Source organism: Cryptomeria japonica, chromosome 5 (assembly GCF_030272615.1).
Source record: "Cryptomeria japonica chromosome 5, Sugi_1.0, whole genome shotgun sequence".
NCBI lineage: Eukaryota > Viridiplantae > Streptophyta > Pinopsida > Cupressales > Cupressaceae > Cryptomeria > Cryptomeria japonica.
Window position 1 is genome coordinate 481,102,250 of NC_081409.1, and position 14,471 is coordinate 481,116,720.

Sequence of the window (14,471 nt, forward strand, 5' to 3'; positions counted from 1 at the left end):
ATTTATCCATAACTTCATAGAGCTCTTAATTTGACACATCAGGAAAATATTGTGCAAAGATTTCCTCTCTTATTTCCTGTTCCTTTTCTATGGCAATGCGCCATTTGTTATCTAAAGAATTGTATAAAAAATTTGGTGTCACAGATCTAATTTCTGATGGCAACCGGTACTTAAAACATAGATATTGAATAACTTCCTGTTCGACTTCCTCCTTTTCATTGTCATTAAAATCACCAAAATGATCTATTAAATCACTTAGCACTTTTCTCCTCATATTTTTTATAGTTCTTTGACAATGTGTCAATGGTTTGTAACAGGAAATGTCTATATTTATCGGTGCTGACGATGCCAGTTCATTGCTGGTTGTCTTTGCTTTCTTCCTCGTTTGCCTAGTCTTTTTAGGCTGCACTTCAGGTTCCGTATCCTCAGAATCTGGTGAAGTTATTCTTAGTTTTCCGCTTTCTGTTAAAAACCTTGGCCGGTGACCGCTTGGTCACTTTAGGACTTGCTGAAGTAACCGATGCTGATACCGATGGCACTGCCTTTCCCTTCTTCACTGAAGGCTCTTCAACCGGTGTTACCCTTTCCAAGTAGGTGTCGGTTCTCTTCTTCTTTGGATCAAGAGGCGAGGCAAGTAGGGTAGAGGCATACCCATCTAGCATGTCATACATCACCTCATATCCCATGGGCTCCACTTCTTCCTTTCTGGGCTCAACCGCCTCCATTATGCACTCATCTACTCTGATGATAAAGCAGATGTCCTCTTCATACTTCTTAACAATATCGCCAGATATTCTCATCCTCTAGCTCATCTTGCATCTGAATTCATCAAAGTATTTGTTTAAGACTTCAGGATAACCGGTTCCCACCGCTTGAAGACTTTCTCTGATTTGTTTGGTAACCGGTTGGTCAGCAGACCATTGAATATTACCGACTCCCAAAAAATAGGCTTGAAAATAGAAAAACAAACCTACCAACAGTTGTCCAAATTTAAATCTTAAGGCATTGTCCTGTTTGATAGACTTCAAGTTTACCAGAAGTTGCCTCTGCATACAGGTGCATAGATCAAATGATGCATCTTCCATGATCATTCTGTAGGCGGCATTCACCGCAGCTGCAGAGACAGAGTTTATTCTGCTAGCATAGAATGTCCGGTATCCGATCACCATGCACGCATACTTGACCAAATCATCCTTGATGGTGTTGATGGTCATTCCCCGTTGGTCGCCCACAGAACCTGTGAGCTTGGTCATTTCCGTCTTAATGACTTTCCTTAGGGCTGGCACTTCTCCAACGTTACAGAAACCGGTGACAGCATGAATCGCTTTTGGTGTGATATCATGTGTTTGCTCAAGATACATTTTATCACCGTGCACTCTGCTTAGGATGATGCGGATGTGATCTTCTATGAATTCTTCAAGAAAATAGACCGCATTGTGAAGTTTCTTTCTTTCCAAGATGTTGTATTCTGATTTGATCTTCTTGTCATCCCCGCAGAATAAACCTAACTGAGAATGGATCACTAGGGATCCTAGGTCTTCTATTTTTCAATCAATATAATCAGAAATACCTTCCTCAACTATAACACCAACGGGTATCTGGGATAGGGCATTGTATTTCATCTTCCTTTGTATGAAATCCGCTGAACCAATAGGTGCACTTGAACTGGAGTGCGAAGCAGAAGCCATGATAAACAAAGAAACTCAAAAAATACCTTTGCGAATCAAGATTTAGGGCTTTGACACTATAGCTAGCAACACACCACTTCGGTCGCTTGGAACACCGCTTAGTGTTCTTCACTTGACTGATTGATACTATCTCCGGATTCTACAACAAGGTTTTGAAATCTCTCTAAATCGCAAAACAAATCGCCTTTGGTCGCTCTGCACTTGAAAATTTCTTCGCTCACAAATGGATAAGTGAAAATGACTTGAAAATCCCATTTAAATGAATTCTTCACCTAACACAATAAATGCTCCACCATTAGGGCATAAACCCTAATTTTGCCTTTTACCATTTTCGATCTTCTGTCGATTGATAGGTAACACATACCGATTAAGGTCTTTTATCGGTGTAAACCAGGGGTTCGAAACATTTCATCGATTTGTTCCTCCTAAGCTTTTCTGAAGCTTAGTTTGTCGGTTCAGCAACTTCCACACTATGTGCAGAAACTGGTTCTTCTTGTGACACTTCTTCATGTTTCTTCTTCCACGTTGTCTTCATATCTGCTTGAACAGTTTCAACATTAGTCTTTCCTTCCGGAGTGACCAGTATATCATCTAATATGGTCTTTCTCATCCTGCAGATTCTAGCTGTGTGACCCAGTTTGTTGCAGTGAAAACATACAATTCTAGGTGCTTTCCATGGTCCATTGTTCATGTTTCCGTTCTTTCTTTTGCATCTTGCAATAGTGTTGCTCTCCAACCAGTTGCCGCTTGATAGCCACCACCACCTGACTGGTGGTCATAGACATTATACCGATTTGGATTCTGGTTCACAGAGGATTCAGGAAAAACTCCTTGACTCCTTTGAGGATATCTTCTAGTGTTGTGTATAATAGACCTACATTCAAATTCTCTATGCGCAAACTTGTTGCATGCATAACAGTTACCATTGAATCTATTGGATCTAGGCTTATTGTTTAGAAAATAAGGAAAATTATTGTAAGCCTTATTTCTACATACATTAGCAGTATGTCCTTCCTTGAGACAATTAAAGCAAATAGGTTTAAACTTTTGCTAACCTTTATCCTTTGGTGCTGGTTGCTTCTTTGATGCTCCATCTTTTGTTCCAGAGGTCTCACCTTCCTCATAACTAGAAAAACCAAGTTCAGTGGTATTATTTACCGGTTTTGCTGATTCAAGCTTTTGTTCTAGCTTAACAGTACTCTTATTGAATTTTGCAAGTATTTCCTTTGACTCACTGAGTTCCTTGGAAATAGCAGCATTGGATTCCTTCAAGGTTGCATTCTCATAAATAGCCATGTTTAGTTCACCTTGCATTTCTTCTTTTTCCACTTTACTTTCTTGTAGATGAGCGGTAAGTGCATTGATTTCTTGCTTCAGCTTGGAGATCTCATGATCTTTGTCTTTTACTAGGTCTTCAGCTTTCCTTTGGTTCTCAAGCTCTTGACACATTCTGATAGTCACTCCTTCTAGTTCCCTTCTCAGATTGGCATTAGACTCATTCAGTTTTTCAACTTCTTCAACTAGGGCTTCCATGTCCGCTTCATCAGAAGAACCGTTTTCAGTAAGCTCCATCAGTTTCTTAGCATGCTCTCTTCTCTTTGCTAGAGAGGCTTTATATTTGACTTTAAGTTCATCAAAGGCTTTCTCAGTCTGAGTGAGACGATGAGTAAGCTCCCTTACAGTGTATTCCCCAATATCTCTTTTCAAGTGGTTAAACTTATAGAAAGGTTGGCTCTAATACCAATTGATGAATACTAAGAGGGGCGGGTGAATTAGTATACCAAAAAATATTGAACTCAAACACTTAAATAGTTTAGCAGTAAACCAATATAACAGATTTACTAACAAACCGGTTAAAACAAATGCAAACCAAACAAGAAATAAGACATTCACCCACAGGAGCACAATCACCATAACACAAGAGATTTTGACGTGGAAACCCAAATGGGAAAAACCACGGTGAGATGAAACTCACAAGTAACTATCTGCAGAATAGTAACCATACCGGTTAAGGTCATACAATGTTCTTCACCAGAACAAATCCTGTTAGGAATCTTGATTTCTATTAGGAGATAAGTCCGATTAAAGACTACCTTGTGAGAGGATTTCAGATCCACAGTTGTGAACCAACTTGTTAGAGGATTTACAAAGGCTTTGCCAGGCCTACCCAGTTAAGGGTTTCAGACTTGTCGAAGATGTGAGTAATCAACAAGTAAGTGATCTAAATACTAGCATAGTATGCTTGGTTAGATCCTTGATAGCTCATTGTTAATCCATTTCAGCGTTACTTTAGTCTTCAATATCTCCACACTCCATTTCTTCACACAGACCTAATCTTCTTCGATGATCGCACATACAAAAACCTCATCAACCACCTAAAACCTTAACAACTTTCTAAAACCCTAGACATGATGTCCATATAAAGGAATTTGATTTCATGTCGGTCCAATAGGATTACATTGCAAGTTCCTAGGTTCAGTGCATCTGGAAACATTTGGTAACAAGGCACAAAATCACCACCAAAGTGTCGGTGGATGATAACTCATCACACAAATACCAGTTGGTAACTCATCACAGAGTAATACCGGTTCATACATTTACCGATTACCGGTTCACACATTTTAACAATTACCGGTTTGTCAAAATGAAGACTGGGAAAAATGATAAGAACCGCTTTGTTCCTTTGTACTCCTTACAGGTGGTAATCCATCAGGTACATTATATGAAATGATGTCTTTATACTCTATCAACAACTCCTTTATCTCCTCTGGTTGTTATTCTTCATGCTCCAGGTTCTCAGTCTTCTTAGGAACTAAGGCAAAACACACATTCTCATGTCTCATTCCATCCAGGAATTTCCTTCCATCCACTAAACATATTCTAGCATTCATACAAACTTCACTCTTCAAAGGCTCTTCCAAGGGTAACAAGGTTTGCTTCATCCCATTTGCTACAATAGTCTATATGTTCTTTCTCCCATCATGTATTGCATGTCTATCAAACTGCCAAGGTCTACCCAACAAAAGGTGACAAATATCCATAGGCATAATATCATACAAAAATTCATCATGATAATTCCCAATTTTCAATTTTACCAAACATTGTTTACTTACTAACAACTTATGTTCATCTTGAATCCATGCTATCTGATAAGGCTTAGGGTGTTTCAATCTTTCCAACCTCAATTTATTCACCATTTCTTCTGAAACAAGATTATCTGAACTTCCACTATTAATAACAACTTTACAACACTTACCAGATACCTTACACCTGGTCCTGAACAAATTCCTCCTCTGCAAGGGCTCTTCATCTTCTCCAGTATGACATAGGGCTCTCCTCATCATCAACAACTCTCCATCTTTCAGTTTGTTAGCTGATCCGGTGGGACTTTGTTCCACCGATGTTGCTCTCCCAGTATTCTATGTCTTCTTACATTCGAAAGAACATCGTCCTTCTCCTCCACACTTAAAGCAAGTACCTCTAAACACTCTTGTCATCTTTTCCAAAACCTTCACTCTGGTAGCCATCGGGTTCTCTCCTTCGATACGAGTTACCTTCTTCTAACTTCTTTGTCCTTGTTCTAATATGTACATGTTCCTCTTCCTCCGGAAAACCTTCCAACTCTACTTCTCTGTCTCTTCTCATGTCTTTTGTTCAGCTTCTCTTATGCTTTCAGGGCATATTGGTAAGCTTATTCAATACTCTACAATTTGATCAAACTGAGTTCATCTTGTATAGACATCCACAATACATTCAAATATCTTGCAACTTGTTCAACCTCATCATCTACATGTCTGGATCTCATATTCAGCTTGTAGAATGCTTCGGTATATTCCTTCACACTGGATTCTTTCTGCTTCAAGTTCTGCAACTTCCAGAATAGATTTACTTCATAATCAACTGGCATAAACTTTGATTTCAGCTTAGCAACCATTCACTCCCATGATTTGAGCTTTTCTTTGCCTCTCCTATGTCTATCAACCTACAAATGCTCCTACCAAAGAGATGCATGACCTTTCAACTGGGTACAGACATATTTCACCTTTCTTTCTTCTGTTGTGTTCTCAAAATCAAAATACTTCTCCATCTCCGAGATCCAATCCATCAATTCATCTGAATCCAACTTTCCATCATACTCCGGTGGGGTAAATGTGGTTTAGTGTTTTCCCTACTCAAAACCCTCAAGAACCTCTCTTCCTCTAGATCGATCACCGATGGATTTGCTACTTGTTCCGCTGGTGCTTCTTCTTCATCTTCTCTCACATTTTCAATATGTCAGCCTCTTCTCTTGGCTGTCTCAACGACTTCCAACAGGGCTGAAATTCCTCTCAATATTTCCATTACAGCAGGTTTTGCATTCCCACGTGCTCCACCATTCCTATTTCCTCTTCGCGTTGTCTTCACGCTAGTCCTTTGCAGTTGCAGGTTGAATCCACAATCCGCCACCCCACAACAAAATTCACACGACAATGCAATCTCTGGAACGAAATCTCGCTCTGATACCACTTGGTGCAGTCACCAGTTAGGAGGGACCTCAAAGAGATTGAAGCACTCACCGGTAAGGAGGGACCTTAAAGAGATCAATCCAGACCAGTCAACAAGAGTAAACACAATGGAAACACACAGATATGATGGAGGCAATGCAGACAGATTGATTAACTGCATGAAATTTGATTACATCCAACCGGTTACGACTGGGTTACAACATACTGGCTCTCAGACCTGGTAGAATAGGTCACAACTGGGACCTTGAATTGAAATATCTATCTTCTATGTACAGTCTAGCTATCTGATTCTCTGATTGAGTTGCATTCTAAAGCATAATTATATATATATATATATATATATATATATATATATATATATATATATATATATATATATATATATATATATATATATATATATATATATATATCGATCTAGAGGATCCAGTCAGCCCAAGAGGGATCAAAACCCGAAGACCAAGACAACATGAAAATAACAAGGTCGACCTCCACCAAGAGTTTCCTCTGGAAAATCCAAAGGATGAAACGTAGATCGTAGGAAAAGGTTGGCCACATGCCAAGGAACATCGAGTTCAACATCCAAGGTTCCACAAACTTCGAAATGGGTTCCGATAGATCACCAGAATAGGTCTCAGGCAACTGGTAACAAGAAACTGTCATTGAAACTGGTAGCGATATCTTGTCGGAAAGTGATCCAAATGCAATATGGTCTGAAAGAAAGAAAGATGATCAATTCTTCAAGTAGAATCCAACTCCATAGGATCCAATGAGCCAAAACCGGGACACACAGAAAGGAAAACTGAAAATACAAACAGAAAACAAAACAAAAAGGAAAATGTTTTTGGTTGATGCAAGATTGTTGTGAACCGAGGATGCCCATGCATGAGAGATCAATCCAGACCAGGTAGCAAGAGTAAACACAACGGAAACAAGAGGAGATGATGGAGGCAATGCAGAACTAAATGAATTAGATCATGAAAATTGATTATAGATAATCGGTAACATACAGGTTACTAGATTCGGCTCACTGGCCTACCACATACATGCTCAATTACAGAATTGGTCAACAACGAACCTCTAATTCTTAAGATCTATCTTCTATGCTCTATCTAACTAATTTCTAATGCTCAATTACAATGATTTATATGATCTAAGGAGATCTGGTCAGCCCAAAAGGGATTGAATGCCAAAGAACAAGATCAAACATGTAAAACCAACAGGTTGGCCTCTGCCAAAGACATTCCTCTGAAAAATCCAAAGGATGAAGTGCGGATCAAAGGGAAGGTTGGCCAAGTGCCAAAGAACATCAAGATCAACAAACTGAGGCTCTGCAAGCTACGGAAGCGTCTACAAGATTCGCCAATGCAATTAGGTCCAAGCGGTTCTGATGCCAGAAAATTGTCTTGAAATCTGGAATCAAATACTTAGCAATAACAGATCCAAATGCTCTACAGTTGAGGAATAAGGAAGATGATCATGTCCTCAAGAGAAAAATCTAGTTCCACAAGATCCGGTGAGCCAATGGAAGAAAATGCAGAAAGAAATGTTGAAACTGCAAAATAGAAAACAAACTCAAAAGAAATGTTTTTGGTTGATGCAAGATTGCCAAGAACCGTGCTTGATGCAAGATTGCCAAGAACCGGGGATGCTCCTACATCATTTATTTATTTGGAGCTAAAATTTCAGCTTCAACAACCGATGGGAATTGTGGAAAGAAATTGGTGGGGTTGGCTCAAGTATCACTCATCGAGACACTTTTGTCCCACATTGAGGATGGTATGGTATTTGGCTATTTCTCACTTCACCTTCACCTCTCTTAAAGCCTCGTTCTCTCGCGTTGGTGGATGCATTTTGTTATCTTCTCCATGCTTGTGTATTTACCTTAGTGAGATTTGTAATGTTTGCAAACTACAGGGACATTGTTGAGTTGGAGTAGTGCGCTTGGTGACTTGTGGTGATATGCCACGTTTCTGGTATTTTCTAAAAAGATTTACATTGTATGCCACTTTTGTTTCTCTGGACAAATTTAGCATTTGGTAATTGTAAAATCAGTTTGTATCTATTCTAGGGGTGTATCCTACATATTACTAATGTGGCCTTGTATATCATGTTGGACCCTAGAAATTAATTGCTCTCTATACAACAATCACACATGGAAGCTCAAGATGTCCCCATTGTTGCATTCTCGGGGCCTTTGACAAATGTTGGATGCCAATCAACCCAAGTTCACTAAGGCACTTAAGCAGTTTGTTCATAGAAACAAAATGGATGAGACAAAATGACTCATTGGTCTTCATGTGTTAGATAATTTGTTGTTTCATATTTCTAAGTATACAACACCTAAGAGATGTGGGATAAGTTTGCAGAGTTGTATTGTAAGCTCAATTAGCTTAGGATATTGTAGCATGAAGTCGATCTCACTTCTCTCTCTCTAGTTGTATTTCCCACCATTCAGGATTTCTTGGCGCAGTTTTGTTGGCAGGAGACACTGTATCAGTAGAGATTAGTGCATGAGGAATGTTTTGGGGTTGTCATTCATGGCAACTCTGATCAGAATTCACATCCGGTATATGTTGAATTGTTCTACCAAAAGTTTGATATTGATTTTGTTTAAGTCTTGAAGGTGGAATGCAGAGTATGGGTACATTGAGCATAACTCAATTATGGTTGCACAGGTTTGGTTGCCGTGGATGAGGTAGCTAATTGGATGTTCAAAACAACTTATTTCGCAATTCTAGCCTCCAACATTGATTCTCATGCAAGATAGAAGATTTGGTATTTGGTATTTTAGAAAGAATAGGGTTATTTTGGTAATTAGTGCTGAGGCGTGTTATGCGGAATCTTTGAGATGATTTTGGTGATTGGTTTTAAGTTCGAGGTGGTAGAGAAAACATGTGTAAAGTATATTATCAATTTGTTTAGGTCTGGATATGGATTTGTAATTGGACTGATCCGACTTATTGTTACACATTTCATGTTTTGCAAATATTTTGAAGCCGACATATTTCCGACCTAATCAAGTGGTGCAAATATATAAGACTGATCTATCTGATCATTTTGAGTATGGACACAGATAGATATTGATGTGCAAAGAGAGTATGAGCATCGGTGCACATATTTGTGCTCTGGTATATGACTGAACAAGCATAACAGAACAGTGGAAGACAGTCACTTTGTGCTTAACCAGAACTGCATTTTGGCAATAGTAGATGCTACTCATCATTTTAGATATTCTTGTTGTTATTATAAATCATTTGTAGGACAATGGGTCATCCAGGGTTGTAGCCCTCTTTTGTAATTGAGCAATGAGCTCTAGGTAATGTACCTGAATGCATGTGCATTCCCCTTGTAATATTATTATACTCCTGATCATAGTATTATAATATTGTGGGTCTCAATCCCACCGTGGTTTTTTCCTTTTTGGGTTTGCACGTAAAAATTCCGATGTTATGTTTTTGTGCTTGTGTGTGTTGAGTTTCTGCATTTTACGTACATTCTTTTGCATCTAGTGGTTTAAGAATTAGTTAAAGAAAATTATAAATTGTAGAACATTGATTCCAACAATTGGTATTAGAGCCTAGTTCTTCCGAGGAAGCCTAAAAGCTTGAGGAAGATCCGGGAGAGAGAATCAATAGATTCCGGTTTACAAATACAACTTGCTATGGCACTCGAAGATCTGAGACTTCGGTGAAGTATTCTTAAGAAACAGGGGCATCCAAAAAACTTTAGGGTTGAGCATTTATTACACCTTAAAGTTACGTATTCAGAGGATAAAAAGAAATTTCAACATTCATTTCTCACATTGCTTTTGAAGCGAAAGAGAAGAAGAGTGTGGCGAAGAAGATTGTGCAACTAAACCAGAGCTTGAAAGGATTCGGTGAAGATTTCTTGCATCTGCTTGAAGACAAAAAGGTATTTTCTAAGTTCGAGTTATTTTTTCATAACCTAGAATTCGATAATGGCATCATCCAGTGTGGCGACTCCATTGGTTGTTGAGGTAACTAATAGGGAAAGGCCTAAGTTCAAGAAACGCCCATAAAAATCGATGGAAGATATAGAGGAAATTGTTTTGGGAACATGAAACAAGGAGTTGAGGTCCAAGGTGGAACCAATACCACACTAATCTATTGAGGGTTTAGGTTACCATCCTTCTCTATCTATGGTGAGTTTAGAGTACCACAAGAGACATGATTTCTTCCTAGACCTTAACCTTTATCTAAGAAAGAGCATATATCATTGATGCTTCTCAAAGTCCATTTGATCACTCTTCCTCCTACATACAAAAAAATTTATAAACCTTTTCAAGCAAAAATTTATGTCTATGAACATCTTCAAGTGTTTGAGCATTCTATAAGTGGATGTTAAGTATTGCAAGATAAAACCCAATAACTTCTCGACTCATATGTTGTCACTCTTCTATATGCTGATGCACCTTTTTCTTCTCTATATGACTAATGACATTGGGGTTCACTTGTGCCTTTCCCATTCTACATGATAAAACCTCTTTATCTATTATGTTTTTACCCATTATGTGGCACATGTATCTTTCTTTATTTTCTTGTTGCCATTCATTGTGGTACTATATTATCTTTATGTTGTTACCATAATCTCTACATGGTAAAAAAATAATACTTTATAAAAAAGAAGGGAACAAAACAAGCTTTGGGCCAATTGTTGTCATGTCAAAATCTGATTTGCCTATATGAGAATATTTCAAGCACCTTTATGTCTTCATATAAGAAAAAACTCATTTGCATTCCAGAAGAGTGAAAACTCATGTGTCGACGTGTTGCACCACTTCATTGACCGTTTCACTTAGAGACGAACATTGTTGTTGATGATGATGCAACCGGTGATCAGATGGAAAGTGCATAAACTAAAGAGGAAAGAAACAAGCAACAATTCAAGACAAGCCTTGTGAGATGACCAAGACACTAATTAATATGTGACCAAAATATATGTGCTTTCAACATAATCAACTGCTCTAAATCATCATGGGATACTTGTGATCTATTGATCTAGCAAGGTTCCCATATATGTAGCTGAATTATGTATGAAACACAATCTATCCCTCTTAGAATTGTGTATCTTTGTTTATTATTCTTCAAGGGTGTAGTGTTGCTGATGTCATTGTGCAACTTGGAAGTTAGTTGGCCATTTAAAGTTCTGGATATCCTGTACTCTACCTGGGGCCTCCCTGCATTTATTATCCATCACATTCTTGGGTTTTTCTATAAAACTTCCATACAAGGCATCAGTATCAATGATCTTATCAATCACAAGATGGTAAGTGGATACCTAAGGCTGATCCCCTTCATCAATTTTATTTATGGTCAGCTGTGTCATTTCTTCAAAATCCTTCTTCCATATATCAAGGGTCTTAATTTCACCATTTTCATTCAAATTTTTGTTGACTCCCAACTCCTTCCCTTCAAGATGTTGTAACTCCTTGATTAAAAGTATTTATCATTTTCCATGTGGCACTAATAATTGGTGAAGCTGTTGAAATTTTTCTAGTGGTCATATACATTGCTTCAAAACTTGTAATAAAGTTTGGTATGCAGCATAAATATCCTCTTGTTTATCTAAAACTACTTTAAGAAAATGCAAAATTGTGTCCCTCATCACTTCTAGTGATTTCCTCCTTTCATCATTTTTAGATTTTATCAACAACTCCTCCTTTTTCTTCAACTCCTACTTCATTTCTTTCAATTATTCTCTTATGTTATCCAACTCTTGCAATGATGGAGAAGCAACATTTTGGGTCGAAGAGGAAGGTTGCTCCCATGACGTGGCATCATGTGGCAACAGGAAGGGATCTTTAATCATTCCAACAATCTTCAATTTAGCATTCTCTTGAAACAACTCATTATAAAACTTATTCATGTTTAAACTTTCAACAATTAGTCGTTCTAACATTTTTGTTGATGTTTTGCAGCATCTTAGGAAAACATGGCAGAATGCATAGTGATGGTAGCTACCTCTAAAATAGTTGTGTCCTTCAAAGTCCGTATGATGCCTCCATCATTAGTTATTTCTTTTACCCCAATTAGCAATTGTGGCTTTCATGTATTTGGGGTTGAGGCCCATTGAGATGGTGCCTTCAATGAAGGGTGATATCCTATACCACTCACACCCCTTTCATGATTGAACTCTGCCACAAATAGCAGGTCTTGTTGCTGCCTAATTTGATCCAACAAAAATACCTCAAGGTTCCAAGAAGGAATTAGCAACATACCACTTTCCTTTACCAATTGTTTGACCTTATCGACTATTATATGGCTCAAATTAAGCTCATCCAGAGTTGTGACTTCTCCTAACACATTGTTCTCTGATTGACCCTTCATCTTTAGCCACAATCCTTTGAATTTTGGTGTCTTGATAAATTCATCATCTCGCAAAAATCTTGTAGCATCCACAACACGCTCATCATCAATTTGGTCAAGAGTGAGTGATGCATCCACATTGATCCTATCTTGTGGCTCCTAACCTGATGCAATTTCTCTTGGGGGATATGTTAGTGGCTGGTCCACTTCCTGGCCTGTAGCTAAGTCATGCAAAGCTTGAGCTGCTTCATCTATATCTTGTGTAACCTCATAGGCTACAATAGGAATATGGCCTAACACCATTTTAAGCTCACTAGGAAGCATAATTTATTTTCTCTTGGACAATAATTCCTCTAGCCTAGGAGGAACATATTCAAACATCTCTGCCTCTTGCATAGCCACCTGCGGTGGTTCTTGCTCAACCTCTTGAAGTACATTTTCTGCTACTTCTTCAACAATTGGTCCCTTTGTTGTTGTTGGCTTCTCTACAACAATGGGCCTTTTTTCCCTTAATTTTTGAGCATTAGCTCCATCCTCTTCACCTCATTTCTTTCCTCAGGATAAAATCCTACAAAAACGGGGTTCCATTTCTTCCTTTCAATTTCAATGCTGGACAAAATGGACCATTTCTTCCTCCTTTGAATTACTTCCACGATATCTTGACAGTTTCTAATCAAATCCTCAACATAACATACTTCATGGAACTATTTACCCCTGTTCATTTGTGCTTCAATTCAATCATTTGGAACCCCAACTTTGCAGTTGCGCTGAAATCACTTTCTCTGCCACTCTTCATCACCTCTAAATTCATGAATGCAAGGTGAAAAAATGGTGCTTTAATACTAAATTTATTGCTCCTGATTTGTAGCCAACTTCAGTCACGTCTGCATTGAGCAGTTTGAATTTGGTAGTTGGTGTTTGCGTTTAAACCTAAACCATTGATCTTGCCATTTTATGATTTGGCCTTTTCTACATTGACCTTTGTTGATTGATTAGTTTTTATCCATCGTGACTATCAATATTGTACTCTTGTTTTTATGCATTCATGGTAATGCCACTTCAATGCCCACAGGGCCCCAAGCCCACTCTATTACCTTATGCGCTTCCCGCAGTTCCGCAAGTTCATGTTCCTTTACATTTTGCCACCTACGAAATTGTGGGGTACATATCATTTTACCCCCTATCTCCTGCATCTCCACAAATGCACTTTTCTTTATTCCTTACCACTTGGGGAATTGTGGGGTAACATATTTCACTTTGCCTATATCGTGCCTTTTATTACCCCGCAGCTCCACAAGTATACGTTTGAACGTTATTTTCCACTACCGGATCTGCACAGTAGCATTTGCACTTAGAACCTACACCCCATAGCTCCACAGCTCCACAGCTCCACAAAAATTAGCGAATGCTCAACTATGGGGTCTTTGGAACGCTGATCAATTTGCACCTGTCAAATTATGATAAATTGTTGAGGGGTGATGGGGTTTTTGGCTAGGCAAGTTTACAAGCACTTTGATGTTAGACTTATGTAAATATTAAAGCCGGTAAATGCTCAAAGTGCTAACACAAAGAGGCCAGTCAATCAAACGTTGCAATAGGCTTAAAGTTGTAACTAAGGACTCTGCTAACTAGTTTAGCAAGTCAACAAATAATTAAAACAAAAGGGAAACGAGCCAAAATAAGGTATGATTCTTTGACACTTAGGCAAAATTTTAAAAACCCTTAACACATACATGAGGGGAACCAAGAGCATTTTCTAACAAAAATATAGCAAATTTTACTAGTCCTAACATGTCCCACACATTTTGACTTTGTCTTGTTTTTGAGTTATGCAAATATGATATTCTTTAAGGATCAATTCTAATATATTCTTTTAGTTAGGTGGGGCGTTAACTCCTTGCATGGATTTCTAGAACCAAGTTGTCTGGCCTTCCACCTCTTTTCGCTTA

At 38.3% G+C, this 14,471-nt stretch overlaps 1 protein-coding gene across 2 annotated transcripts in view; it reads right to left on the reverse strand.

Moving 5' to 3' along the window:
- LOC131030762 (probable serine/threonine-protein kinase At1g54610) overlaps positions 1-14,471 on the reverse strand; it is a 201,618-nt gene that overhangs the window by 13,939 nt on the left and 173,208 nt on the right. The window lies entirely within an intron of this gene.